This window comes from Gorilla gorilla, chromosome 5 (genome assembly GCF_029281585.2).
Source record: "Gorilla gorilla gorilla isolate KB3781 chromosome 5, NHGRI_mGorGor1-v2.1_pri, whole genome shotgun sequence".
NCBI lineage: Eukaryota > Metazoa > Chordata > Mammalia > Primates > Hominidae > Gorilla > Gorilla gorilla.
Window position 1 is genome coordinate 17,801,815 of NC_073229.2, and position 24,648 is coordinate 17,826,462.

A 24,648-nucleotide genomic window follows, 5' to 3' on the forward strand; every position below is an offset into this window, starting at 1 on the left:
GAACAACTCTGTACGGGTCTATACAGTATTCTGAGGCTCTTCAATAAGCACATGGTGATGACCCAGGTCAGTCGTGGCAAGGTTGGGGAATTAGAACAAACCTCTGTGGCAAACACAGATTACAGCTTGAAGTGAGCATCACGGATTTCTACAACAAACACTCTGACAAATATTTCCTATGATAAACATCCACGTTCTCGAGGTGGGACAATTAACCCAAACTTTCCAAATTACATAAAAACTTTTGCTCTATCTAATTGAGCTGATAAATTCATTATTTTAAATGACAACATACAAAAGAAGTATAGATTTTTACTTAAAACGTATTGGATATGTGGATATCCTCTTGTCTTTCTCAGCAAATGCTAATATCAATTCAGTGCTTAACAATGTCAGCAGCAACTGGGCCCTCTAAGTCTCCTGCTACTGAAGCTTGAGGGATCAAGCCTCACCTGAATTTTGACAAAGACTAAATTCAAGATGTCTGTGGCTTACAATTTTCTTATTCTACTCAATGAGGTAGAGAAGTTCATTTGGAATTGAGCACTCCATTAGACTGTTTCAGCTAAATTTCAGGTGGCATTTTCTAACAATAAGAGCTGTTGATGCTTTGGAAGGCAACAGGTTTGCTTCACTGGAAGTGATGATGGCCTTCCAGAAAGGGTGAGGCAAGGTTTTCTAAGATCTCATTCGACTAAATGATTCAGAAAGCGTCAGCCTGGGGATTCCAGGTGCTTGTGACTCGGGGATCTTTCTGCCATCCCACCTCACCTGTTAGTCACCTTTTGAAATTGGGAATGATTGAAATGGAGTTTAGGGAATGCTGTAATAATATATCTCTTGCTTGCCTAATTCACAGAAATGTGCACAGGCAAACTGTGATGCTAAGTGGGGGCTTTGATCCTTTGATCCTGGGCCCTCCTCCCACCTGGAGCCATACCTATTTCTCCCTTGCCCGTTCTCCTGCCTCTGCGTTCAGATGTGGTTCAGGCCTGAGACAGGAGGAACCTATCAACGAAGGAGGAAATGTTCCCCAGCTCCTCAAACACGAGGCCTCCTTCTGCAACTCAACTTTCTGCTCCCAGGACAGGATGATCTGAAGACCCCACCGCTTCACCTCATCTGAAGACTCAGTTAAAGAGGAGCGGGCAGGCAGCTGGGGGATTCATTCTCTGGGAGTGGGAGCAGAAGGGAGCCCCTTGTCTTGTTTTTGTTCCTTCCCAGTTGACCCACAGCTGGAGTGAGGGCTGGGCAAGTAGGTGCTGGGCAACTTCTGGGGAGACTCAGGACTCCTTATTGGCCATCACAAAGCCCCAGAGAAAAAGATGCTTCCAAAAACTGCAAGATAAGAGGAACAGGTAAAGGTCATGGAAGGATTAAGTAGAGCACAGCAGGCTGTTTCACGAACCCTCTGTGGCCTTCCCCAGGTGGGACAGCATGGCAGCTGCTAACATTGAGTCTAGGCCATCAGGCAAGGTGAATTAGGGACAGTACCAGTGGGGAAAGTACCTCGGTGTAGCCCATGCACTGTCTGCCACCCACCCACGAAGTTCAACCTCTTCTAGTGCTCTTTTCTGTTTTCAGGGTCCTGGAGTGACTTGACCTCATTTGGTCATTCTATGATTATCCCATTTACAGGCAAGGAGCATTTTTATTGTTGTTAATGCTCTTAACTCTAGCAAGCTATGAATTTAGGATGTGTCTGTGCCCTTTGGCAAACTTACTGTCTCCTTAGGAATTTTGTGCCCGATGTCTTTTGCTCTTCCAGACTGCTGCCCATGCTCCTCTGCCCTGCCGAGCACTCTGGGAGATGGACCTGGTTGGACGCTAGGGCTCCACCCTGCAGCTTCCCGGTGGGCTCAGTAGATGGGGATCCTGGAGGAGACTGTAGAGCAGCTGCTGGCACAGTTGTCCTGGAGCTACCTGGGCCCAGATGCCCCAGCTGTCTCCATGCAGACCTTTCTAGCTACCTCTCCTCTCATACTGGGCTCTCCGTGTAGGTAAGAGTGGTACAAGCTTCCCTGTCACATGGGTAGGAGTCAACTTCCCTTTCCTTTGTGGTGCCAAACCCCCGCCACACCTCGAGTAAACAGGGCCCTTTCTAAGCCCCGCTCCTGTCTTGTTTGGGCACAGCATGTGTTTTCTCCTGGGACCCTGAAGCACACATCCATTCTACTCATGTAAAACAGACAGCTGCATAAGAGAAAATAATATATTCACGTGTACAGCTGTTGGTAAGAAGTCTTCAGAGATGGAGAAACCGATGAAGAATCTTGCTGCAAGATCCCAACCTATGCCAAGGGCCACTGCGAGGAGCCAGCATGGACACGAAATTCACACCCAGGGCAGCTCCTGTGTCTTCTGAGCCTTCTCATGAGGGCTGCAAGCACAGTGGTCTGGTACTGCCTGCCTGTAATGTTTTCTTTTAGAATAGACCCTGTGTGTAGATGACAGAGCATTCTACATCGTTGCTACGTGGGATGCTGAGAACCAGGTGTTTTCTTCTCTGGGCATAAGCTCCTGAGGCTCCCGAAAGTCTCATCCTCGTGGGCCGAGGATGCTGAAGGGAGCGGTGGGATGGAAGGCGGGCCCAGAAAGCACACGGGCAGGCAGAATCTGCTCTGCCCAGCTCCAGTGTCTTTTCTTTACTGTGCTCACTGTATGTTTTCAGAAAGACAGGCCAAGAACAAAAGTGGGAGCCACCTAAATGTCCAACCATGATGGTCCATGAACACAGTGGAATGTGCAAGATAATTGTGAAAATTGTGTGGAAGTATGGGGAACTGCTTAGGATACACACTTAAGTGAATAAAGCAGCATGTTAAGTGTTATATATGCCATGGTTACAATTCCAAAAATATGTATGTACATAGGCAAATTCTGGAAGAATAAAACCAGAAGAAAATGTTGTATTAAAGTGATAGTATCATGGATGTATATAGATAGCTTTTGATGTCTTTGTTGGAAGAGGCCATCCTTGCACCCTGTCCCTTGCTGAGCATGCCACAACTGCAAGGCCCTGAGTGTCCCTTAGCTGGCCCATTTCTCAGGTCCAGCTGATAACTCTGAGAGGTGAGGTAACATTGCCCCCTCCCCACGATCCTCCAGGCAAACAGCAGGCTGGCTTCTGGCTTGCTGTAAGCACAGTGCCTTCTCCAAGCTCCACGCTTCACACTGCACAGACAGCATTCATCTAAGCCTGCTGTGTCACCTGTGAGGGAACTGGGAATGAGGGGAACTGACCCAGAAGTGCTGCTGGACATGCTGCTAGTTGTGTAGCAAGTAACGGTGTCCATGGTCCCTGACCCAGCAGTCTCCTGGCTTCTGCCAACATCCAGAAAACAGTAACAGGTTGACTGAATAGCTTCTAAGAAGGATAAAATCAAATCCCAGATGACAGTCTTAATAAGGTTGCGATACCAATTTGAAATTACAGTTGACTCTTAAACCCCGGTTTGAACTGTGAGGGTCCACTTAGAGATGGATTTTTTTTTTTTTCAAAAAATACAGTCCGTGGGTTTTGTATCCACAACCAAACACAGATAGAAAATATAGTATTCTCAGGATTTAAATCTGCCCGTATGGAAGCCTGGCTTTTCATAACCTTGGGTCCCCAGGACTCACTGTGGGACTTGAGTATGTGCAGATTTTCATGTCTTACCCACGGCCCTGGAAGCAATTTCCTAGATTCCCAGGGATGGCTGTATTTGCCTAATGTTTCTTTCCCAGCAGACTCATGTCTGTCTTGTGCACTGCTGTGTTCCTGGCACCATGGGGGAGCCTGGTACAGAGCAAGTTTCCTCAGATGGCCCTTTGTGGATGGACTACAGGAGCAGAGACGTGCAAGAAGCAAGTTTCAGAAGGAATTCAAACCAAAACGTAGAGTTTGAAGGCAACAGTGACCTTTGCAATCAGACCTCTCTGTTATTCAGTAACAAAGCCACCACCATGCATCAAGCACCCACAGGCCACGCCTGTCTTCTGGATGATTTTCAGGGCATCGTATTTCAATGTTCTTCTGTCCATTTCCAGGCACAAAGTGCTTTCACTCACATTCAGTCCTTGCTGCAACTGCAAGCCACTGAAGACAGGTGTGTCTGATCCCAACGTGGAGCCCACAGTAACAGCAAGCAGCAACTGTTGCTTGTGCAGGAGGCCCTGTGTGCCACATGGTGCTCTTCACTCCTGATCAGGGCTGTTTACGTGGGTCCCATCACAGCTGCTCTGTGACTAGGGACCTTGATGTCTCCATTTTTCAACTGAAAACACAGAAGTACAAAGGGGTTCACCACCTTGTCCACGGTTGCCCTGCTTCTAACTGGTCATGTTGGAATAAAAACAAGCAACTGTCATCCAGGATATTAACCACGCAGGCTGTGGTGTTGCAAAGCAGGGGAGCACGGAGCAGGAAGCATACCACCCTGCTGAGATCAGCTCACTCACAAGTGGCAGGGCTAGGGCTGCAGCGCAGCTCACTTACGGGCACTGTGTGGGCCTGAAAGCAAAGGCCACATCCAAAGGTCATAGTGGCCCCCAAAACAGCTTCCTGACCTGCTTCTGTGGTCCCAGACCTCTTGCTGCTGAGGTACCTTAGCTTTCCAATTGCTCTTGCCAATTCTGCCTGCCCAGTACTGCTAAAAGGCCGCTTCCCTCTGTCCCATGGCCTCAAACACACTTCAGAGAGAATTTCTGGGCACTTGCAGAAGGCTGGTCACTACAGCACGAAAGAAGTCAAAGTTATCGTGTTAGTGCTCCCAAATCTGAGGCACAGTTTGGAGATGGGGGCTCTGAGTCAGGGGGCAGGCTGGGGACTGTTCTGGTGCCTGTGACTATGGGACTGAGCCAGTCACAGCCCCTCTCATTTTCACCAGTGAAGGACATAATGTATACAGTGGTCCATTTCCAAGACAAAGTGCCTTAAATTGGCTTAGGTCAGCAAACTACAGAAGAAACAGGATATTCGAGGCCCCTGCTTGGATAGCTGATGCCTGCTTGTAGGCCTCCCCCTTTCCCCGCTTACCCCCCATTAGTTGCCTTCACCAGAACCAAAGAAGTTTAGTCTAAAATGAAAGCTTACTACTAGCCTGCAAAATAGCTCCCTTTGTCTGTTCTTATCAGCCGGCCCAGCTACTTAGGTCGTAAGTGAAATACTTGAAGAGCCCCTGAGCTGACTAGGATTGCAGTGCATTGTGGGCTGTGACAAAATGCAGCAAGACAACCCTAAAAACAAACAAACAAACACACAAAAACACCTAACGCCCCTGCCTAACAGTCAATAGGTGACGTCCAGGAAGGCTGTGACCCCATAGTACTCAGCCTGTAGGAAACTGGGGGAGGAGCCGGTGCACTAGCGGACAAATTGCTTGTTGAAACTGCTGGGTGTGCCTGTCCGTCAGACACCCGATTTTGCAAGACTGACTTTTTATTAAAAATCTCACTTTCGCTGTTCTCTGGGTCTCTGAGTCCATTCTTCGGGTTTGGATGGGTGAGTTTGTTTCTTACGCCTAGTGAGGGACTGGGCCAGGCAGTCTCTGAGGTCCTCCCTCTGCTTCTCATAAGACATCTGTTGTATCTCTTCCTCTCCTCATCACACACTTCTGTGACTCCCCTTGAAAGACAAGAGCATGTTCAGTCCCCATCAGACACGGACAGTCAGTGCTTCCTTGCCCCGAATTTCTTCCCCTTGCCCTTGGCCACCCTAGACCCCTGGGCTTTCCCAGTAAGTCACACATCAAAACCTTCCTGCCATGTGTTTATAGGATTTTATATTTTGATTATGGAAGTTAAAAGTGTAGTGATCCAGTTAACATTTTATTTCTTCCAGAAAACTTAAGGCTTTAACTCTGTCAAAATATGTGCATTATGAAAGGTTCATATGCCCCAATATCTGCATCCTTAGAAATAAGAGCTTAGCCACTGTTGTATAGATTAACTTTGGCAGTGCCAGCCCTTTATTTGTATATGGAGCACAGGAGCCTGAATTAGCTGACATTTTATTTCCTTACTAAGTCAATAAACACTTTTGGTTTTTTTTGAGACGGAGTCTCACTCTGTTGCCCAGGCTGGAGTGCAGTGGTGCGATCTTGGCTCACTGCAAGCTCCACCTCCTGGGTTCACGCCATTCTCCTGCCTCAGCCTCCCGAGTAGCTGGGACTACAGGCACCTGCCACTGCGCTCGGCTACTTTTTTTTGTATTTTTTTTTTAGTAGAGATGGGGTTTCACCATGTTAGCCGGGATGCTCTTGATCTCCTGACCTCATGATCTGCCCGCCTCGGCCTCCCAAAGTGCTGGGATTACAGGCGTGAGCCACCACGCTGGGCCTAAACACTTATTTTTTAACACTATTGTCCCAGGCACTGTACTAGGTGCCAAGAAAACAAAAATGAACACAGAAAAAATATACACTCAAGTTATTCACGGTCTAGAGAAAAAGACAGACGCACGTGAATTCTTAGGCAATGTATGCCTAATACATCAACACACATAAGCGTGTGATAAACCACAGGGAGACTCGGGAAGGCTTCACGAAGGAGGGTGCCTAATTGCTGAGGGCTTCATCCAAATTTCAGCCTCCAGGTGGTTCCCCGACTCCTTTCCCCACAGCTCTGGGCTGGAGTTGACAGATGGGTCGGTCAGCTAACGTGGGCGAGACCATAGTCTCCACCTCACTGTCCAGTGGCCAGGGGTCCACTAGAGGGAGCCAGGCCATTGTGGGAGAAGCAAGCCTTGCCACAGCCTCTTAGGTGTGGTAAGAAAATGTTTCTGTTTTAACCAAGTTGTGCCCAACTCCTAATCGTCACACATAGAATCCTGCAGATCCGAATCCTACCAATCAGCAGGCACGGGTTCATCTCTACATCAACTTCCCTTATTTGATGTACAGATGAACCCCACACTTGCTAATAGCACCTGAGTGTGGGCAACAATTCCAGATCTTTCCATAAAATTCAGCACCAGGGCCCTCATGGGTAAGGTGGCTTCCTCATCTGAATATAGATTCTCACATTGACATGGCCCTACCTCTGAGGATGACTTTTGAAGGACAAAACAAGCCTTTGAGGCCTGTCACTGAATTCCTGTTATTTCAGAACACAGGGTTTTTGTGTGTGTCTTCTTCCTCCCCTGCCATGTTTCAGGGAAAGGGAATTCAAAGTAAAGGGGCCCTTTGCAAAACATACCTTGCAGATGGACCCATCAGAACTGCCTGGGTCTTCCATCTGGGGGCCGGTTCCCAGGCTGACAGATCTGTGACTCTGTAAATGAGTAAGAACCTGAATGTGTCACAGAAAATTCTTCCTGGTCCATAGACTGAATGAAGCAAATGTGAGGTGTGGTTGATCATCATGAAGTTTCTAAGAGTAAAAGAGAGAAAGCAAAAAAGTACATCTTGTTCTCTTCAGCTCAGTGGTTGGATTTAAATTCAGTCTCCACATAAAACTTCAGAAACGGCCCCTGCCCTGGGACAATGGCCAAAATAACAAATAGCTGAAAATCTCCTTTCACTCTGAAGGCCAGTCCTTTCCCCCTGGGCAGCCCCCTCTCCTTCGGAGTGGGGAGGCAAACCTCCCGGCTGGACTGGAACTCCCAGGGCGTTCAACAGCAACAGGGCGGCCTGCTCCCACTTGCTTTGTCCCCAGGGTTTCAACCCTCTCAACAGTTTCTTCTCGTTGCTTCTGTGACTGTTTTTTTTAGTTTTTTTTCTGCCCTGTCCTACCTCTGTGACTGTTTTCTGCCACCTTTGTTAATCCTTCCCCTTGCCGGCTCCAATTTTAAGTGTCCCCTGAGACTGGTAACTCACTGCTTTTTGTGCCAGGAGGTTCCTTGGCTCCAATCAAGGGTTCCTGACCACTCCCACATTCCAAGCTGGACACCTCCTCAGCAGGTCCCACCCCACACAAGCTCTCCTCTTCAAACCGGCTGGCTTCCCCAGCCCCTAGCCCTCTGAGGCCATCACCCTTTCATAGGCATCTGTGTGTGTTTGTCAGAGCTGTAAAGAACCACAAACCAGGGGGCCTAAGATCTCAGAAACTTTATACTTTCACGGTTCTAGAGGCCAGAAGTTTGCGAGCAAGGTGCTGGCGGAGTTGGAGCCTCTGAGGGCTTCTAGTGGTTTGCTAGCCATCTTTGTGTTTGCCATCTCTGCCTTCATCTTCACGTGTTCTCCGTGTGTGTCCATGTCTCCAAATTTCTCCTTTCCGTAAGGACACCAGTCATATTGGATTAAGGCCCACCCTAACGCCTCATTTTTACTTGATTACTTCTGTAAAGACACTGTCTCCAAATAAGGTCACATTTTCAAGAACTGCTTTGAACTTCAACATAGAAACTTTCTTTTTCGAGGAAAAGAGAATCAGGATTCAACCCAGAACAACACCCAAGCAAGAAGCCTGAGACGGAGCTTTGTGTCTTCCTGCTCCCTAATGCCAGCCTTAGCCAAGCCTCCCTGTATCTCCCACGCCCACTCCCCAGCCTGCACCTTCACCTCCAGGGGGCCTCTGTCCACTGACCTGTCTTTCCCCAGCCAATCCTCTGCAAAGTGCTGCAGTCCCCAAACCATAAAGAACCAGTTTTGTTACATTGCTATGGTTGCTCAAGGACAGACATTGGCTCCCTAGCACTGTGGAAGGCAAGTCAGAAGCCTCTGCCTCCCCTGAACCCCTCCCGTCCTACCTGGGAGGGAACCACACTCAGGAGCTAGGCAGTTCTCAGGAGCCTCATGGCAACTGCTCACATCTGAGTCCCAGATGGAGTTCAACCTAAGTCTCCCTTCTTCAGTGACACCCTCCTGATGCTTAACTGTGCTTTCTTAGAGCTTTACCAGCACTGCAACAGAGGCCTGATAGCTCTGTGCTTAGTGATTTTGCTGTCTCGTGCCTCTCTCCTAGCAGGTGGCCAGCTGCCTGAGGGTGGGGCTGTGACTGGGCTTCCTTGTGTCCTGGTCCTCGCCCAGCACACGACTGAGATGGACAGGAGGTTAATACATGAGCGTTGAATCAGCCGAAGATCTGGGGACCAACTCAATGATTACAGAGTGAATGATGGTGCCAAGGCCAGGGCTCTGAACCCGCAGGGAACTTGCTCACTGTTTGTTTGTGTGGCTGCACCCTGCCTCCCCCTTCCTTGGGGGTCTGAGATGCCACAATCACCTTCTCTGGTTCACTAGAACAGAAAAGGGGCCCAGAAGCCCCCATGACATCACACACCCCCTCAAGCCCTGAGGCCCAAAGTTCTTTTCAGAGAAGTGTTGTGTTGTTGAGCTCCACCTCCACAGGAGTGATTGAGCTCTTCAGGGAGGGCTGCGGGCAGCCATCAGGTGCCTGGGTGGGTTTGGTCATGATCCCTGGATAGGGACCCACCTGTGCCTCCCCACCCAACAAGGGAATGATTCATTGTCTCAAAGTGCCGCGGGAGGGCAAGGACTTAGCCCCAGCCAGAGTGCAGTGTGGTGTGAAAACTGGCTCAGGAGCACCATAACCTATGAGCTTCCTGATTTCCTTTAGCAATGGAAGGTCATTGGCCAAAGGGTGACCTCAAGGTCAGAGGTTGTTGTCTGTACAAGTACCGTCTGCAGCAGCCTCAGACAGAGGCCATTTCTGCTCGGACACCTGCAGCCCTTGGTGGCCCAGAGATGCTGCCTTGAAGTGAAAATGCAAAGCGATTTGAAGTCCCCAGAAGACAGAGGGGTGCTGGCCTCACTTGGCTCATAATGAAGCCATGGATTGCATGCTGGGGCTGGAGAAGCCACAGGAGCTGTTGCCGCTGGGGCCTGGGCAGAGGGCAGCAGGAAGGCACAGGGCTGTCCCTGCATGAGGAACTCACCGAGACCTGTACTTGTGTGAGGGATGGTTCATACAAGTATTGAAGGTCCACATCACCAGCATCGGCCAGCTCGAAGACCAGCATGGGTGGAGGACCAGCCTCCAGCCAGTCAGCTCCAGGAGACACGCCTGGCCAGGACCAGCTACAGGATTTGCAGGCCCCATTGCAAGATGAAAATGAGGGATCCATGGTTCAAAAATGACTAAGAATGTCAAGCCAGTGACAGCAGAGCAAGCATGGGCCCTTCTGAGTGCAGGGACAGCCTGGGTGTCACCCCACGAAGCCAGCCCCAGACCCCACATGTGGAGGAACTCACTGCTCAACCTAAACCGTCTGCTGAGGGAGGCCCAGTCACACCCGGGCTTTCCCGCAGCCTCTTCCAGTGGGATTCCCACAACACCCTTCCTCCCGGAAGCGCCCTGCCTTCCTCTGGAAAGGGGCCTGGGATGTTCCCTTAGAATAACCTAACAAGTGAGCATTTGGCAAATGGGCTCTGTATTTGTGTTATATGGAACAATAAAAATGTTCTTGGGAAGAAACTTGAACTCCAGAGCTCACCTCCTGCTTGAAACAAATGACGTCTCCTGCCCCTAAGTAAGTGAGAGTCATGCGGGGTTGGGAGCCAGCGCTTTGAGGCCAGGACAGGGGCTGGGAGAAAAGTGGCCCAGGCCGGGTGCCATGGCTCACGCCTGTAATCCCAGCACTCTGGGAGGCCAAGGCAGGTGGATAACGAGGTCAGGAGATCAAGACCATCCCGGCCAACATGGTGAACCCCCGTCTCTACTAAAAATACAAAAATTAGCTGGGCATGGTGGCACGTGCCTGTAATCCCAGCTACTTGGGAGGCTGAGGCAGAAGAATAGCTTGAAGCAGGGAGTCGGAGGTTGCAGTGATCCAAGATCATGCCACTGCACTCCAGCCTGCATGACAGCAAGACTCCGTCAGGGAAAATAAAAAAAAAAAAAGTGGCCCAATGAGCACAGGTCCACAGCTGAACACAAGGAAATAGGATTCAGAGAGAGACAGGGGAAGTGAGTTTGCTAGGAGGAAGGAAAGACAGACCTCAGGACCCAAGGACTCAAGGTGAGCATCAATCCCACTGTTCTTGGCAGGGAGGGATGGTGGTGGTCACATAGAATGGGGGGGAACTCGACAATCACTGGGAGACAGTGCTGACCAAATGAACCAATGAACTGTGTAGCCAAGGAACACTACAGTGTGTGTGTGTATGTGTGTCGTGTGTGTGTATGTGTGTCACGTGTGTGTGTCGTGTGTATGTGTTGTGTGTGTATGTGTGTCACGTGTGTGTCGTGTGTATGTGTGTGTTGTGTGTATGTGTGTGTTGTATGTGTCATGTGTATGTGTGTCACGTGTGTGTCATGTGTGTGTGTCATGTGTGTATGTGTGTGTCGTGTGTGTGTGTTGTGTGTATGTGTGTGTTGTGTGTATGTGTGTGTCGTGTGTATGTGTGTGTTGTGTGTATATGTGTGTTGTGTGTATGTGTCATGTGTATGTGTGTCACGTGTGTGTCGTGTATGTGTGTCATGTGTGTATGTGTGTGTTGTGTGTATGTGTCATGTGTATGTGTGTCTCATGTGTGTCGTGTGTATGTGTGTGTTGTGTGTATGTGTCATGTGTATGTGTGTCACGTGTGTGTCCTGTGTATGTGTGTGTCGTGTGTGTGTGTGTTGTGTGTATGTGTGTGTTGTGTGTATGTGTCATGTGTATGTGTGTCTCATGTGTGTCGTGTCTATGTGTGTGTTGTGTGTATGTGTCGTGTGTATGTGTGTCAAGTGTGTGTCGTGTGTATGTGTGTGTTGTGTGTATGTGTGTGTTGTGTGTATGTGTCATGTGTATGTGTGTCACGTGTGTGTCGTGTATGTGTGTCATGTGTGTATGTGTGTGTCGTGTGTGTGTGTGTTGTGTGTATGTGTCATGTGTATGTGTGTCTCATGTGTGTTGTGTGTATGTGTGTGTTGTGTGTATGTGTCGTGTGTATGTGTGTCTCATGTGTGTCGTGTGTATGTGTGTGTTGTGTGTATGTGTCGTGTGTATGTGTGTCACGTGTGTGTCGTGTATGTGTGTCAGGTGTGTATGTGTGTGTCGTGTGTGTGTGTTGTGTGTGTGTGTTGTGTGTATGTGTCGTGTGTATGTGTGTCTCATGTGTGTCGTGTGTATGTGTGTGTTGTGTGTATGTGTCGTGTGTATGTGTGTCACGTGTGTGTCGTGTATGTGTGTCATGTGTGTATGTGTGTGTCGTGTGTGTGTGTGTTGTGTGTGTGTGTACAGAATCTGATGCTTTTATAATGAAGGATGGCTGAAGACTAGGAGAGATGGTGGCAGGATGGCATCAGGGTTGTTTGCTCTGGTTTTAGAGCCAGGCTGCTTAACTCAAGTCTAAGCATAGTCATTTTCTAGATGGGTGACCTTGGCAAAATTCTGGGCCTTGGTTTCTTCATCTGTAAAATGGGAATAGTAGTAATAGCCATATTTTAGGGTTGCGTGTGAGGATTAAATGAATTAATATATGTGCTTTGGTGCCTGGAATGTACTAAATACTCCAGAGATATCACCAATGATGATTTGTTAAGCCGTAGTTACTGCGGGACCTGAATCCTGAGACACATGACTGTCTGAGAGCTCTGGGGGTGGAAGGATTACACAACTGTGCTGGTAATTGCTACCTTTTGAGTGTTAAGTGTGCACCTTGGGGCATTCCCACTGACAAGGGACTCCCACGCAGAGTCCATTTCCCTAGAACGTTATAATCAGTCTTCCAGATCCTTGGCCACTCAGAGGAGCACCTCGCACGTTTCAAAAGGTAACTTCCTGAATACACATCTGCTGGGTTTTCCTTCCTCCAGCTCTTCTCTGTTTCATTTTTCTCATCTTACTTTAAGCCTCTTGAGCAGATTAACAAGGCCGAGAAAATTCCCCTGGTCCTTTTTAGCTGCAACATGATTCAGCATACTTCTGATCATCCTCTTAGGCTGATATGTGGGTTTTCTTGACATTTTTAGGGACCTAGTTTGATGTGTTTGTCCTGTGAGACTCACTGTGACACCGGAAATAGACCCTGTGATTAACTATAGTGTTGTGCTTTTTTTTTTTCTAAAGCCACAGTCATATTACCGGGTATGTGTCATTTATCAGATATTTTTGGGGTACTATGTTGCACCTTATTATCTAAAAGCCAGGATTCAGAGGATGTATAATTCTCATAAGAATAGTGAGTTGGATACTGAGAGAAGATGTTCAAGATCAGAAAGCAACTCAGAGATAAAATTGAGATTTGATTTCCTAAATTCTAATGTATTTAATTTCACAAAAGAACAAAATACCAGCAAATACACAACTGCCCAGCGACTTTGTTGTAGTGAAATTAAAACCCACAGATGGCCGGGCGCGGTGGCTCATGCCTGTAATCCCAGCACTTTGGGAGGCCGAGGCAGGTGGATCACATGAGGTCAGGAGTTTCAGACCAGCCTAATCAACATGGCGAAACCCCGTCTCTACTAAAAATATAAAAATTAGCCAGGCGTGGTGACGCACACATGTAATCCCAGCTACTCGGGAGGCTGAGGCAGGAGAATTGCTTGAACCTGGGAGGCAGAGGTTGCAGTGAACTGAGATCGTGCCACTGCACTCCTGCCTGGGTGACAGAGCGAGACTCTGTCTCAAAAAAAACACCCACAGATTACCAGAACCACACTCTTGCTCTGTGATGTGTGGGGCAGATGCATAGCTGAGCCTTTCTCGGATGGCTAGCGTGGGAGGAGAAGCAATCCACTGGCCCTGGATAATGGTTAATGGTTGCTTTGTTTTGTGTATTGCTTCCTTCTATAAGGGTGGTCAGGGCCTCAATGGGAAAGAGGAAAAAGGAACATTAGAAAGATAATTGTTCCTAGAAATACGAAGAGGGGCCAAGAATTAGAGGACAATAAGGAATGAATGTCAATGTTGTTAGGGACAATTAGGAAATGTCATACTATCTGCAAATACCTGATGTCTGAAATATTTTAGCAAAACTGAAATAAATAGATTAGAAGAATAAAGTTGGAGGATGCATGCTGCCTGATTTCAAGGATGACTATAAAGCTACAGTAAAAAAGACCATGTGGTATTCACCTAAACATAGACAAATAGATCAGTGGGTTAGAAAAGAGTCCAGAAACAGCCCATACCAATATGGTGTATTGACTTTTAGCACAGGTGCATAAACAATTTGATGGAGAAAGTGGAGTCTGTTCAGCAGATGGTGCTGGGCAATTGTAGATCCACATGCAAAAGGAGATGAACTCAGCAGGTACCTCATACCTGATACCAAAGATAATTCAAGCCGGATCACAGACCTAAAGATACAATATAAACTACAGAGCTGGAGAAGAAAACATCGCAGCTGTTAGGAATGGGTATTTTTCTTTGTAGTGTTCCATTCATATCAAATCATGTCATGCTGTATAAGTTGTGTCTGTAACCAGCTTTTTGCCACTTAGCATTGAATTTTTCCAGGTCGTTAATGTTCCTCCTGCCTCTTCACTGATGCTGACTGTGCCAGGCCATCCTCTGAGCTCTGATCTAGAGGAGCGCTGTAAGGCAGAGGCTGCATAAAGAACCTGGCCTCCATGAGTAGGAATCCAGAAACACACTTGGCAGTCCAGCCCATCTCTCCCATGGGGTGGCCTTGGGATAAAGAACATGGGCCCTTCTGCAGTGACAAAACTCAGAACTGTTGGAAAGTCATGGACCTCACAGAATCCTGAAAACTAAAAGAGAGCTGTGCTTCATGAGTCACCTCTGACTTCAAGAGGAGCTGTCTTTTCCCTTGGCCCCATTGCACGTGTTTTCCAGAACCACAACACCCTGCGATGTCTGTATCTGTGCCTGTCACTGTCTTATTTAAGAAAACCCCAAACCACATGAATTGTGATAAACAAAAGTATTTTGAATTCCACCCTTTAGGCTTATTATGACATAAAAAATCATGCCCTGGATGTAAGTGGGCTGACACTGCTGAATTCATGATAGGAAATGGTCATCTGACTTCCTTCTGGAGGAGAGTCCTGAGAGGGAGGGAGTGCTTTGACCGGAGTCCAGGGAGCACTGAGATATATTTAGCCTCTCATAAGCATGAGCTGCCAGGGTTAAGTCAGACCAGTTCTACTCCTCTGTGTGTCCTAGGACATCACTTGATCTATATTTCCTGTCTCAGTTTCTCCTGAATGTAAGATTTACTCCAAGAGGGCAGGAGCTGGGCCACATCTGTTTCATTTTCATTTTCTTCTGTATTCCAAATATCAAGCACAATGCCTGGCATCCCACAGGCATGAAATAAAAATGTATTGAATGTCAATGAATGAATGAATAATGTATGGATAGATGGATGGATAAAATGGAAGGGTGAATAGGTAGATTGGTGGGTGGGTGAATGGATGGGTGGATGGTTGGATGGATGGATGGATGGATGGATATGATATATGGATGAATAAGATGGGTGGATGGATGGGAGAATGGATGGATGAATGCATGGATGGATGGATGGATGCATGGGAGGACAGATGGATGAATACATGGATTGATGGACAAATGGATGGATGGATAGATGGAAGGGTGGATGGGTGAATGGGTAGATGGATGGATGAGTGGATGGGTGGATGGATGTGAGGATGGATAAGATGAGATGAGATGGTATGACTTTTTGTTGGTTCTGTAGTTCAATTAGTTCAATTAGGGTGCTTTTTTTTTTTTTGAGACGGAGTCCCGCTCTGTTGCCCAGGCTAGAGTGCAGTGGCACGATCTCAACTCACTGCAAACTCCATCTCCCATGTTCCAGTGATTCTCCTGTCTCAGCCTCTTGAGTAGCTGGGACTACAGGTGCCTACCACCACACCTGGCTAATCTTTGTATTTTTAACAGAGACGGGGTTTCACCATGTTGGCCAGACTGGTCTCGAGCTCCTGACCAAAGGTGATCTGCCTGCCTCAGCTTCCCAAAGTGCTGGGATTACAGTCATGAACGACTGTGCCTGGCCTTGGTGCTGTATTGAAGCGATGAACTCAGGTTTTTTTCTCACACATTCCACACATCAGGCTTCTGTTTAGACGATGTTTGATCTTAGTCATGAGAAGAACCAGGTAATGGGCCCTCCTCTTACTTATCTTTATTCTTTGTAAAACCCCCAAAGTTGCTCATTAACAACAACAACAACAAAAAGAAAACCCAAAAACATACTCAAAAAACCCTGCAGGGGCCTCCATCTTGGTGGGATTCATCTACCAAGCAATCTGCATTTGTCCATCAGGGTGACACCTAAATGTCCTTGGACCAAGGTCTGGCATGGGCCTCCCACATTTCAGCCCTGACAGGATGTGATTCCATCCCCCCTGCAAGGCCCCAGCACCCATTTACCCCAGGGGCCTGGTGAGCAGCCTTCTTCCTCACAAAAGAGCCTGTGGGCCTGTCCCCTTCCATAGCTGCTGGTTTGCTTTTTTTCTCACATAGAGAAAATTATATAAAGAATCAAAGCCAAAGAAAGTAAGCTGTAGGGTCATTTCATGATAAATGAGATAGGGCTCCTCTTGAGCTTTTTAGAAAGTTGAAGGCCAGGTACATTGGCTCATGCTTGTAATCCCAGCACTTTGAGAGGTCAAAGCGAGTGGATCACCTGAGGTCAGGAATTTAAGACCAGCCTGGCCAACATGGTGAAACCCTGTCTCTACTAAAAATATAACACTTAGCCAGGCATGGTGGCAGGTGCCTGTAATCTCAGCTACTCAGGAGGCTGAGGCAGGAGAATCACTTGAACCGGGGAGGTGGAGGTTGTAGTGAGCCGAGATCGCACTATTGCACTCCAGCCTGGGCAACAAGAACAAAACTGTGTCTCAAAAACAAAAAAGAAAAAAGAAAGAAAGTTGAGACCATGCAGAACTCTCGTTACCATCTGGGCGTTTCCAGCGTTGAAGGATCCCGCATTATCAGCCGTGAACACTTAAGACATGCCTGGTTTCAGTTCAACTCAATAAAAGTTTCTTGAGGGCCGAATGTGGAGACGCCGTGAATTCTTGCTTAAAGGGAGTTTGCCATTTAGACAAAGAGAAAAAAGGGTGGGACTGGAGGAGAACACAGGCAGAACACAGTCAGGAGGCGAGGTGAGCCCTAGTCCAGGAGGAGGGGTCCTCGGCCTCTGCTTCCAGGTGGAGTGCATCCAGCAGCCCCTGAAGCTCGTCTCTCTAGAAAGGGGGAAGTTCAAAACATGGAAAAGGTAGTGGTATCACACAGAACTCACAAACATGTGTCAGAAATTGTTAATATAATGAATTGGAATGGCCTACAAAAAAAAAAAATTTCAGGGAGGATGTTAAGTGGCAATTTCAAGTATTTGAAACTCAGTTACAAATTCAGGAGTAAAAGGGCTTTGAATAGAAAAATAGATGCAACAGGGCCCGGTGCGGTGGCTCATGCCTGTAATCCCAGCACTTTGGGAGGCTGAGGTGGGTGGATCACGAGGTCAAGAGATCGAGGCCATCCTAGCCAACATGGTGAAACTCCGTCTCTACTAAAAATACAAAAATTAGCTGGGTGTGGTGGCGCGTGCCTGTAGTCCCAGCTACTCAGGAGGCTGAGGCAGAATTGCTTGAACCCAGGAGGTGGATGTTGCAGTCAACCGAGATCCCACCACTGCCCTCCAACCTGGTAACAGAGCAAGACTGTCTCAAAAAGAAAAAAGAAAAAGAAAAAAGAAAAATAGATGGAACAAAGTGTGGACACTGCTCCTCAGGCAGTCCTGCCTTCACTCAGAATCTATTTACTGTGTGCACAGTTCTAGCAAGTCCAAGATTCCTGCTGACTAGCCAAACGCCAATGGAAGATAATTTAAAAAGTAGGCTGCTAGAGATGCAAATGCTGAATTCAGGGGGAAAAAAGAGGCAGCTGAAAGTGAGGACCTACATAAAAACTATTTTTAAAGATTAGGCATAAGAACTCAAAAAGTGGCCAGGCGCGGTGGCTCATGCCTGTAATCCCAGCACTTTGGGAGGCCGAGGCGGGCAGATCACCTGAGGTCAGGAGTTCAAGACCAGCCTGGCCAACATGGTAAGACCCTGTCTCTACTAAAAATACAAAAATTAGCCGGGCATGGTGGTGCGTGCCTGTAATCCCAGCTACTCAGGAGGCTGAGACAGGAGAATAACTTGAACCCAGGAGGTGGAGGTTGCAGCAGTGAGCCAAGATCGAGCCACTGCACTTTAGCCTGGGTGACAGAGCAAGACTGTCTCAAAAAAAACCTCAAAAGACTGAACAGTCTAAGGCGATGAACTATGAACTATTCACACAGCTGATCCTATACCTTCCTGGCCCCTATGTCATTAAAATACAGTACACTTCAAACATTACCCAATTTCCTAATATGAGGCATTCTATATGTAACTTATAAGCTAGGTACTTGGAATTCTCCATAATTTTCTCTTAGATATAATAATAGAAGTAATGGTTTTGTTTTCAGATCAGCACATAAGAGTCATTGACCTCTATAATACAACTGCACTATTTATAAGTTTCAGAAAACAGCAGAAAACAATTCTGGAACCACGGTGTCCTTTTAAACATATGAAAGCCATATGGCAATTCTAATGAGATAGGCCCACAGCTGACGGTGTTCCCTGAGCTGCTGTCTGGTCCAGAGCCCATGCACACAGGTGGAGACTGACTCTCCTTTAGGACCACTGCCTTTGCCTGGTTTCCTATGCAGATGATGGCAGTCTGGACACAGGGAGAAACACAGGCTGGGAATGCTTCATGGGAAAGGATGGAGGGCTAGCACTTGCCTCGGTGAGACCAGAAGAGATATGATTTGTACCTAGACAGGGCCAAGGGCATTCTTGTTAAGTTAGGGCATCTATTCTTGACTAGGCCACTGAGGGCAAGTTCTGACCCCTGTATCCCGACACCTACTGCCTGGGATTGGTGGATGATACATGATTTTGATCAAATGAAACAAGGAATGGACAATGATATCCTTTCCTAAAGAGGGGCAGCCACTGACACAGCGACAAGCCTAGGGGTAGGGATGGAGCATCACTACCGTCTGCTCCTGGGATTGCTGAGATGTGGGGCTGGAGGTCACAGAGCCAGCCACGGAACAGCAACTGTGAGCCATCAGAAGCCACAGCACCCCATGCAGCAAGAAATTCTGAGGAAGCAACAGCTGATGAGGAAGAGGAAGGAGAACAGAGAAAAGAGGTAACTTATTCCCATGAGGAGAAGCATCGAGGACACTTGGGGCCCACTGGTGGTGGCAGGGTGCATAGAGGATGAACTGGCAGCCAGAGGTGAGCACACTTTGGTCAGTGCCCAGTTAAAATGAATGTTTACACTGAAAAATATCTCAAACCTTTGAAGAAAGGATTAAACTGTGCTTAGTATCTTCTGAGACACATAAAAGTAGTTAATGCACTTTAGAAAGAATACCATCAAAATAAATTAAATTTCTTTTTTTTTTTTTTGAGACAGAGTCTCCGTCTGTCACCCAGGCTGGAGTGCACTGGCACTATCACTAAACCTGTCTCCTGTGTTCAAGCAATTCTTTTGCCTCCATCTCCTGAGTAGCTGGGATTACAGGCATGCACCATCATGCCTGGCTAATTTTAGTAGAGATGTCGTTTTGCCATGTTGGCCAGGCTGGTCTCAAACTCCTGGCCTCAAGTGATCTGCCCATCTTGGCCTCCCAAAGTGCTGGGATTACAGATATGAACCACTACTCCAAGCCATGAGTCAAATTTTTAAAAGAATGCATTGTTTCTCAAGTCAAGTCTCTTAATTAAAAAACGCACTTATGTGCTGGGTAAATGAGATATTATGTCTTCCAGGTTGAGGAATTATTATTATTTTTTTATTTTTATTTTTTTGAGACAGAGTCTCGCTCTGTTGCCAGGCAGATGGAGTGCAGTGGCATTTTCTGGGCTCACTGCAACCTCTGTCTCCTGGATTCAAGTGATTCTCCTACCTCAGCCTCCTGAGTAGCTGAGACTACAGGTGCGCACCACCACACCCAGCTAATTTTTGTATTTTTAGCAGAGATGGGGTTTCACCATGTTGGCCAGGATGGTTTCTATCTCTTGACCTCATATCCGCCCACCTTGGCCTCCCAAAGTGCTGGGATTACAGGTGTGAGCCACCATGCCCAGCCGATTGAAGGTTATTTTAACAGCTGATTAGGAAAAAAAAAGTGAGACTTCACATTAGGAAAAGTCCTCCCATCTACTGTCAGAACATGCCTGTGAAGGGTTTGAAATTTCTCTGAATTTTAGGTTCATAAACAATCAAAACAATCTTCAGCTCTGCCCAAAACAGGAAAATAGCTGGAACAATAAAAAGTAAAGGACCCTGTGATTCACAGAACCAAAGTGAATACAGCTGAAAGCAGACTGTGCCTTTAAGGTTGAGTTTATATTGAACACCTTGTTGAACAAGCAGGCAAAAATTTAGTCATCCAAACAGATCATGCTATTCTTAAGCCTTTGTTGGACTCTCATCTGCAGGCTGTGGTTCTAGGAATTTTGGTCAGAGTAGGCCGTGCTTGTTATTTTTCAACAGGTCAAGAAACACAGTAGAAAAACAGCAGACTGTGAAAAAATACAACAAAGGGTTAAGATGCTTAACATAAAAGAGCTCCTAAAAGACACCATGAAAAACAAAACAATTTGGCTACCAAAAAAAAAAAAAAAAAAAATAGAAGGCAAAAGATATCGTTATCCACACAATGGGTGGGCTTGGTCACTTGGTGGAGGACAACCACCCGCAGAGGATTTAGCAGGGAAATTTTACTGCTTGCAAGGAGACCAGCGATAGCTCCCAAATCAGCGCCTGCCCAAGCCAAGGGCCAGGTCAGGTTTTATAAGCAAAGGGTAATGACATGTGATCTGATTGGATATTGCAATGAGGTGATGCCTGGTGGCACAACCTGACTGGATCTTGCCATGGGGTGAGGCCAAAGCTCCACCCGATTGGATCCTGGATCCTGAATCCTGGCATGCAGTGTCCTCTTCTTAATTCAGTCCCTGCCTCTCAGTCTGAGCACTTAGGTTTGCCCTGTGGCTGCACACTTGGTTTACCTGGGTGTGCTCAGGCTATGTGAACTGAGGGTCCATGGCAACTGAACAACAACTCACAACTTTGTTACATAAAAGTCGAACCAGATTGGTCTGGTGTAGCTACCATAAGAGTAGGCAATTCAAAGAAGAATCATAAATGGCCAATAAGGATTTTAAAAAATTCTCAACCCTCCTGACGATCATAAATATGCAAATCTGATAATAAGATACTCCCACTGATCAGATCAGCCAAAGTTAAAAGTATTCGCATTTGTGCACCACCTAGGGCACTGTGTGATCTGGGACCATTTGCATCAGAAGCATCTAGTGGGCTTCTTTAAAGGCAGATTCCAATTGCCAAAACCTTGAAGGACCCAGATGTCCTTCAACTGGGTAACTGACAAACTGTGGTCCATCCATACCATGGAACACTACTCAGCACTAAAAAGGAACAAACCATTGATACAGACAATAACTCAGATGAATCTCATGGGCATTATTCTAAGTGTATGAAGCCAGGCTTGAATGTTACACACTGTATAATTCCAGACTTGAAAGTAAAAAACCAATAGTGACCGAGAAAAGCCCTGTGTTTACCAAGGGAGTGAGGTGGGGTCAGGTGTGAGTAGAAATCGGTAGCTAAGGGAGCTTGTTGGGCTGGTGGAACTTTTCTGCATGCATTGTGGTGGTTACACAAATCCACTCCCTGTGCTAGAATTCATAAAACCCGCACACTCCACCACTGACCTCCACAAAGCCAAATTTACTGTGTAAAAAGTAAACAAACAAACACAACCCATATGAGTCCACCTCAGACCTAAACATCACAATCTCTAGGGAGGTGGGGCTGAGCTGATGGCTTTTCCTAACAAGCTCTCAGTGGTTCTCATGGACACGACGTTTTGAGGACCACTGGCTGGCATCACAATGGGGGTGAATGTGACTAGGAGGTTCTATCAAAACATAGAATGTGCCTACCCTCCACCCAGTGCTTGAACATCCCTTCCCCCTCATCACTCTGGGGAAGGATCCTGCTCAACACCCAACTACTCATTCAAACCTGGAACCCGAAACTTTAATGAAGGTTGCTCTACTGAGATTTTTCTCCCCACCGAACATGTCTGTGACCCACAAAGAAGCCCATGAAAGAAAGTGCCCAGAGAAACCAGAGCTGTGGAAGGCTGGCTCGACGGTGCCCCTCACTGCCCCTGAGAAAACAGACCCATTTCCTCTCTGCCCACCTCTTTCCCTGACATGTCCCCAGCAGCAGTCCTGTATTCCCAGTCCCTCTCAAGATGTTCTGAATAGTCTTTGGGTATCCTCTCATTGCCTTCAACTCAAGATGTCTAAAACCAAAACTCATTGTCTTCCCACTCAAAACGTCCTCCCCTTTCTGCTGCAAACCCCAGTCAGTATTGTCTGCAGGCTTCCAGGCTTGGATCCTTGACTCACGGCCACCCAAGCTTCCTTCCCCTGTGTGCGATTAGTCACTAAGTCTTAGTAGTGATGAGGGCTTCCTGCACCGTGACTGTCCGGCATGCTTTTTCCTCTCCCATTTCCTTAGCCACCAGCAATTCCAGGCTCCTCTTTACTTCGTATGTATTCTAGCAAGATCAACTGGCAAGACAAAGCTCAGATGTCACCTCCAGAAGGTTTTCATGGCTTGTGATAATCTGGCTTCACCTGTATTCTACTTCATGAGACAACTGACTATCTCATGGCCTCTTCCCTGTGGCCTCCATCTCTCTTTGCAGCCCCAGTCCCTGGCACATGCTTGGCACACAGCTCACTGCAGCTGCTCAATGAGTTTTGTGGACTGGATGTTTGCTTGTGGGAAGTGGAAGCAGGGACCAGATGGATGGGCAGAAGGATTGTCCTATTCAAATATGCACTGGTGGTCCTGTCTTGTGTTTGGGCACCAGTTGAATCCAAGAGCTCTCAACCTGTGGAGTGTCGGATGAAATCTATGGAATCCCTCCTCAGAAAAGCAAATGAACCCACACAATGATGGCGCAGTTTCAGGGTCATCAGCCTCCTGAGGCGTATCCACAATCACCAGATCAGAAAACCCTGCGCCTTCCTTGCATTCAACTGGGCACATCACTATCAAATTAATTTTTCTGAAACATGACAAAATCTCATCAGAAATATACTACACTTTGTTGTCCCAAATGCTTGCCACCAGAAGTGTTTTGTATTTCAGATTTTTTGGATTTTGGAATCTTTGCATTATACTTACCAGTTTGGCATCCCTAATCCAAAACTCTGAAGTCAGATTAGTGATGTTAAACCTGTACTAAGGAGAGCAATTCTGAATTTTTTGGCTTGGCAGCCACGGTTATTTTTGTGCCCCTCTAAATATACCTACTACCTACTATCCCCAGTGTGTAATCAGGCCATTGATGCCAGAGAGAGGTGTGAGTAGAATGATCACCAGTAGTGCCTGCCCTGAGAACGTGGCCACTGGTGCCCAGAGCAGAGTTGTCTGGGGGACTGGCTGGAGGCCCACAGAGAGGCCCACACAAGAGCTCACCTGTGTTGACCAGCTCTCTTGCTTGCTCCAATTCCTATGCTGTTGCCTTGACTCAGCATGTGGTTCTCAGTGGGGTGATTCTTCCCTGCAGGTGACAAGTACTAATGTCTGCACACATTTACAACTAGGGAGGGAGTGCCACTGGCATTCAGTGGGTGGAGGCCAGGGATGCTGCTGAGCCTCCTGCATTGTACAGGACAGCCCCCACCACAAAGAACTTTCTGGCCCCAAGTGTGCATAGAAAAGATCCTGGTCTGCAGAGCCCTGTCCACCCATGGTCAATCCTGAAACTCTCCTTTGAGTCCCCCCTCCTCACTGAGACTTCCCTGGGCCCTCCGGTCTTGCAGGATCTTCTCTTTCTTTCACACCTGTCCTGCCTGGGCAACATTTCTCCCCGACAAGCCAGCGCCTGACCCTTGAGCAGGTCTCACCCAATCCTGCGCCTGTTTTAACCATATCCTTAGTTAGGTTCTAAGGTCATTGCGGGCAGGGAGGTTCATTTTCCCATAGGCCTGAGCACAAGGTCAGCGTGTGATAGATATGTGTTGACCCTCATAGTTCCCTGAAGCACAGAATGAAAAATAAAATTGCTTAAATTTACTGATTTCAGGATATGGGAACAAAGGAATTGTGTTTAAATGTAAAAAAGAAGTTCCAGAATTTCCACAGAATTTACATTCTTCTTGTTGTGAGGAATATGCCTGGTAATGGAACTCAAATATCAGCTTGGATCACCCTGGCCTTTGAAATTTGAGGTAAAATTAGGCTTAAGCCTTATCCAGCACACAACAGAAACCTCAGTGTCTCCCACCCAGGGACTGTCTTGGAGGCTGTGTGTTCAGATGTCACTTCTACCTCCCGGCGTCTGCTCCTGAGTTTTCACTCTTCAGCCTCCCCTCCCAAGGCCTCCTTCCTACCCTGGCACTGGGCTTCTTGCCCCATCCCCCTAGAATCCATGGCACAGGGGCCTTATCTGTGTAGAGTCTTTACAGAAGGTTAGAAATATAGAGTTAGTTAGAAATTAAGTAGTAGACAGCTGTAATTTTTTTTTGACAGCCTTATTTCCAAAACCCCTTCAGCAACCCCAGTCAAGGAGCTTCTCCCTCTAGACTTCAGCCTCCTGCTGAGTCACCTTGCACCTTCTCTGCCTTCCTTCCCTTCCTCACATCCTCCCTGGCCCCATCTTCCAATTCCTCTGAACTTCTGCA

The 24,648-nt window shown here is 47.3% G+C and overlaps 1 protein-coding gene across 1 annotated transcript in view; it reads left to right on the forward strand.

Annotated features, from left to right (window-relative positions):
• LOC129534322 (IQ motif and SEC7 domain-containing protein 3-like) overlaps positions 1-24,648 on the forward strand; it is a 153,491-nt gene that overhangs the window by 48,931 nt on the left and 79,912 nt on the right. The gene's annotated exons all lie outside the window — the stretch shown is intronic.